General features: G+C 37.7%; 1 long non-coding RNA gene across 1 annotated transcript; it reads right to left on the reverse strand.

Annotated features, from left to right (window-relative positions):
* Positions 1 to 3,866: 3,866 nt before the first annotated feature.
* On the reverse strand, positions 3,867 to 5,430 carry LOC129294166 (uncharacterized). Its single transcript, XR_008589309.1, has 3 exons — positions 5,262 to 5,430; positions 4,531 to 4,596; positions 3,867 to 3,981 (listed from the first exon to the last, which is right to left on the reverse strand). It is a non-coding gene; the product is annotated as an uncharacterized LOC129294166 (long non-coding RNA).
* Between the last annotated feature and the right edge of the window lie 570 nt (positions 5,431 to 6,000).

Below are 6,000 nucleotides of genomic sequence, written 5' to 3' on the forward strand. Positions count from 1 at the left end.
AACATCTAGAAACAAATTCAGTTACATCTTTCTTCACCACCACCTCGCTTCAAATCATGGTACATTTTAGTTATACCGGGATGAATTGTATATTTGCTCCTATGAGCTTCTTCTAAAAGGATATTCCTCAATCTTGGATCATTAGGTACACAAACTCTACCTTTATACTTCATCACTGTGTCCTCAGAGATGGTAAAATTTGGGGCCTTACCTACCACTATCTCCTTCCTTATATTCCTTAAGTAGTCATCACTCTGCTGTGAGACTCTGAGATCTTCCCAGAATTTGCTCTCAAAGTCTGCTACCTGGAGTGCGGCCATTTGATGTTCAATCACATCTACTGGAACATCATGAAAACTGTTCCACAAATGATATTCATGAACCATCAAATGTGCAGCATGAATAGTCTTTCTACTTAAGGCGTCAGCTACCACGTTAGCCTTACCCGGATGGTAATGTAATTCAAAGTCATAATCCTTCAGAAATTCCATCCATCGTCGCTGCCTCATATTAAGCTCTTTTTGATCAAATAAATACTTCAGGCTCTTATGGTCACTGAAGATTTGAAACTTAGATCCATACAAGTAGTGTCTCCATATCTTCAGAGCAAACACAACTGCAGCTAACTCCAAATCATGAGTAGGGTAATTTTCCTCGTGTGGTCTCAACTGTCTGGAGGAATAGGCAACCACTCGGTCATTTTGCATCAAAACACATCCTAAACCCTTTAAAGAAGCATCAGTGTACAGAGTGTACGGCACCACAGGGTCAGGAATAGTCAATACTGGAGTAGTGGTTAACCTCTTTTTCAATTCTTGGAAAGCAGCTTCACATTTGTCAGTCCAAATAAATGGGGCATCCTTCTTAGTCAGCTTAGTTAAGGGCATCGCAATTTGCGAAAATCCCTTAATAAAGCGACGATAATAACCTGCTAAACCTAAAAAGCTTCGTATCTCTGTAACAGATTTTGGCTGTTCCCACTTCATCACTGCATCAATCTTGCTAGGATCCACCGCAACTCCGTCTCTGGACACAACATGGCCCAAAAACTTTACTTCTTGGAGCCAAAATTCACACTTGTTTAATTTGGCATAAAGCTTATGTTCCCTCAAAACTTGCAAGACGATTCTTAAATGTTCACCATGAGCCTCCTCATCCTTTGAATAAATAAGAATGTCATCAATAAACACTACTACAAACTTATCTAAATAGGGTCGAAAGATCCTATTCATGTAATCCATGAATACCGCAGGAGCATTCGTAAGTCCAAACGGCATCACCATGAATTCATAATGCCCATATCTCGTCCGAAATGCTGTCTTAGGTATATCCTCTGCTCTCACTCTCAATTGGTGGTACCCTGACCTTAAGTCAATCTTTGAGAAAACTGCGGATCCCACAAGCTGATCCAGCAAATCATCGATTCTCGAAAGTGGATATTTGTTCTTGATGGTTACTTTGTTCAATTGTCTATAATCAATGCACAATCGGAGGCTTCCGTCCTTCTTCTTTACAAAAAGGACTGGAGATCCCCAAGGTGAAACACTCGGTCTGATGAAACCCTTCTCAAGTAGCTCTTCAATTTGCTTTTTCAGTTCCGCTAACTCTGAAGGGGACATCCGATAAGGAGCCTTAGAAATTGGCCCTGTACCGGGTACCAATTCAATTGAGAACTCTACCTCGCGCTTTGGGGGTAAACCGGAGACTTCGTCTGGAAATACATCCGCAAATTCTTTGACAATTGGGATATTCTTCACGCCTTCATCAATCTCAGCTTGGATAGAGAAGAAAACCATGTAGGCCTGGCAACCCTTCTTCATACATCTATCAACTTGCGCCGCCGACAAGAAAACATGATCTTGAGTCTCGATGGGGTCACCGACAAAGAAGATAAAGACACACTCCTCTCTCTACAATCTAGGATAGCACCATTTGCAGCCATCCAATTCATTCCCACAATTACATCCATACCTCTCAGTGGTAGGATAATTAAGTCCATAGTTGTTTTCCTATTTTTAAACTCGACTACTAGGTTAAGGCATGCCTTAGCAGTCCTTACAGATTCTCCCGCAGGAGTAGACACATTCATATCAAAAGGTAAAATACACACAGGCAAATCAAGGTTCTTTACACAAGTTTCAGAAATAAAAGAGTGTGTAGCACCCGAATCAAATAGTGCAACAATATCATGATGAAGGATTTTGATGTTACCTCTAATGGCATCTGGGGAGTTCATGGTGTCCTGAGTAAGAGCAAACACACGGCCAGAGACAGTAGGATGTTGGGAAGGGTTCTTCATATTTGAGCCCTGGTTGTCCCCACAAAACTTTGCAATGTGACCGGGTTTCCACAAATGTAACAGACCCAGCACTGTCCGAAATGACGACGCCCGCATTTAGTGCACTGTTGAGAGCTCGCTGTACTCGGGGCAGGTGTAGATACTGTTGGGCTCCTCTGTGACCCGTGATAACTACTATGATAGCTCCTCTGTCCTTGGCCCCTTTGAAATGGACCCTTCTGCCTTCCTTGGTTCCATGAGCTACTCGAACCCTGATGGTTTTTCTTCATAATGCCTCCGGTGGGTCGAGGGTAGGTTGGGGGTCTACTATATGAATAACCCCTCTTCTCTCTCTCAACCTCCTTCTTACTGCGAGCTACTACTTGTAGTTTTATGCACATTTCATCATAATCTCGGATATCTAGATGAGCCAATTGTTCCCTCAATTCTGGTCTAGCCTTCTCCAATAAGCGCTTAGCCTTCCATTCGGAATCATCCCTATACTGCAGGTACGTGGAGTATCTAGATAACTCCTGAAACTTAGCAATGAATGTGTCCTCATCGAGGTTCCCTTGCTTAAAGGCATGGAATTCCGCTTCCTTCTCAGACCTTAACTCTGATGGAAAGTAATGCCTGAATAATTTTTCCTTGAATTCCTCCCAGGTGAGTGTAGAATCATCCCTGGGCCCTGCTGTCTCCCACCAATCTCTTGCTCCTTTCACTAGGAGCACTAATGCTACTTGTACTTTTTGATTGCTGGTGCATGTGACTACTCGAAAGATGGATTCGAGTCTCTTCACCCATTCCTCTACCACGGAGGAGGGTTAAACTTCCTAACAGTTTCTCACACATCAGTAATGGTCGGTGGGGCTCTTTGTTCCTCCTGCCTAATTTCTTTCCTTCTAGACTCATGATCTCTCGGAGTGGCAGGATGTGAGGAACTGCCTTCCCCCACATGACTCTCAACATGAGCCCTATCTCCATTTTCAGTTACCTTTTGCCTCTTTAGCTCCGTCAACTCTTGTTCGTATCCTTGAACCTTGTCTGTTAATGTTTTTACAAGCATTCTTAATTCCGCCAAGTCAGGCTCCTCATTTGGCAGTGGCGGTGGCAGGTGCTCATGTTGGAATCCTGAGTTACCACGAGTAACAGGCATTTTCTCTCCCCTCCTAAAGGATACAAGATATAAATAATAAAATTAGCCTAGCTATATCATGGCCATACAATGAGAAGCACCATAACAATGTATATTGCCAACCGACTATATGCTCTGATACCAATATGTAACACCCTCAAATTTACAAACTGATTTTTCACAAATTATTAATTCAAGAAATCATTTTTTTTTCATTGAACCCTTATCATACCCTTATCATGGTAGAAAAATTTCTACCATGATACATCCAAGACAATATACCACAGGTCTTAAAATATCTCAAAAAGCAATTAGAACCATGAGGGACAGACATGATCCTCATAGCATGTTATTTAAATTAGGTCATGAATCAAAAGGGACAGACATAATCCTCTTGGACATATAAATGCATTTAATAAAAAGGATTAGAGTTTACATGCTCCATAGACAAGATATGTCCTAAGTTGGCACAAGATACATTGTATAATCCAAAATAAGAGGCAACGTAAAAGATGGTGTCTCATACACCATAATTACACCTCTGGTGCTTTCTCGGCCGGATTCGCTCCTGTAAAAATATTAACCACGGGGAATGAGACTTAAAAGTCCCAGTAACCAAAAATTAATATGTAATGATGCATGCGGATGTAACTAATCATGCGATTGCTAAGTGGGCACACAAAACATTTAACCGAACAATATTTTCAAACAAACCGAACAAGTATTTAATTGCATGACTGCACCTTATATCCTCCTTTCACCATGCTCGGACGCCAAATCACCCGGCCAAAGGTGAGTTGGACCAAGCGACACGCCACTCATTGGGTCCAATGAGGGCTTACCACGTGGTAATAATTAACCGAACAGAAATTCCCATTAACACCATACATTAAAATACCCTGACAAGTCATGCATCATTCAAATATCCAAACAGGAATATATCCGAACAATAATATCTCATCATGATAAATAAAAAATAAATTTTTAACCCACTTGGCAATAATTTCAAACAAGTATATACAGTATTTATTTTCAATAATTCATAATTTTTCCAAACAACAAAACAACACATAACCATTCACAAACACACTCATCACAACACATTAATAATGGTTACCTTGTGTCTTGAATAACAAGTTCCCCTTCACAACTCCTTTTTCACCACTATCTTTGTCAATATAATCTACATAATTATTTCACAATACTATATATTAATTTTACATTAAAATAAATAACTCTAATTTAAAGAATTAGAAAGTCTTAGATCTATAATCCATATTAATACTAATTTAAGATTTATGCCTCATTTAACTTCCCAAATTCTTTTTCTAAAATTCTCGTACCCTAATAAACTATTTTTTTTATCCTCAAATCACTTCTAGTATCACAATTTCATCCTTCTATATTCTAAAAATTCGTCCAAAAATAAATTAAAAATTTTACAATTATCCTGAAACCTCAAATCACCTTTCTATAACCTCAAAAATACCTATTCATACTTAAATAAATATTTAATAATCATAGGTTTATCCCTACATCTCAGATTCCACATAAATTCAACCATATAGATCTAGATTTTAACTCAAAAATTCTTAAACATGAGTTTCAACCTCAAGAAAATATTCTATAATATTTATTATATCCCTAAGAGTTTTAACCTATATTTTTAATCCATCATATCATCAGATTAACTATCCTATAGAAAAATCCTAACCAAAATATTTACTCTATCCTACAAAATAATCATATCATTAGAAAGCTAATATTATTTAGAAAATAACTATAAAATTAATTTTGTAATTAAATAAATTTTTAAATGCTAATCTAAACAGGAAAGTTAGAACATACCTGAAGAAAAAGAAAATAATCCCCCCTTGCGAGAAAACGCCGAGCAACGTGAGAGGAAGAGAGAAAAATAATATAAAAATGGGATTGTGAGTCCCAAAATTATATTAAAAAAAACTATAGGTTTGAATTTAATTATTCAAACCTTTGGGCCAAAAGTTGCAATTTCCTCTAAATTGCATTTCAGCCTCTCATGCTTCCTAATGCACACACCCCCTCCTTTTTATACATGAAGGCACCTCTTCTCTTCCCTCATCTAACCAATGTGGGACTTAGAAACAACAACCTTCCACCCCCTTTTTTTTGTTCCTTCTACCTTCTCTTTTTTTTTCAACACATACATAAAAAAAAATTATTTATATATTATATCTTAACTAAATATTGCTTATGTGATTTTAAATTTAAATTTTTAAATTCATAATTAAATACCTAACCATAATATTATTTCTAAATAACCTCAAATAATATAAATTTCTATTATTATCATTTTTTTTCTCAAAACCTAAATTCCACAATTTCTTTATTATATAAAAAATCAGGATGTTACAGTAAACTCCAAGAGTTCAAGCTCTGCGAAGTAGACAACGTACAAAGCGAAGGGAAGCGACCTATAAATAGGGCCTACAGCCTCCTAATGTGAATTTAATTCCCTAATCAGACCCTCATAATTATAATGTTTAACTTTCATTTGAGAATATAGATTGAAGAGACAGTCACATGCATGAGTCCCGCTCTATTTCTC

This window comes from Prosopis cineraria, unplaced genomic scaffold (assembly GCF_029017545.1).
Source record: "Prosopis cineraria cultivar Desert tree isolate PC_DT_omini unplaced genomic scaffold, ASM2901754v1 PC15, whole genome shotgun sequence".
Taxonomy (NCBI): Eukaryota; Viridiplantae; Streptophyta; class Magnoliopsida; order Fabales; family Fabaceae; genus Prosopis; species Prosopis cineraria.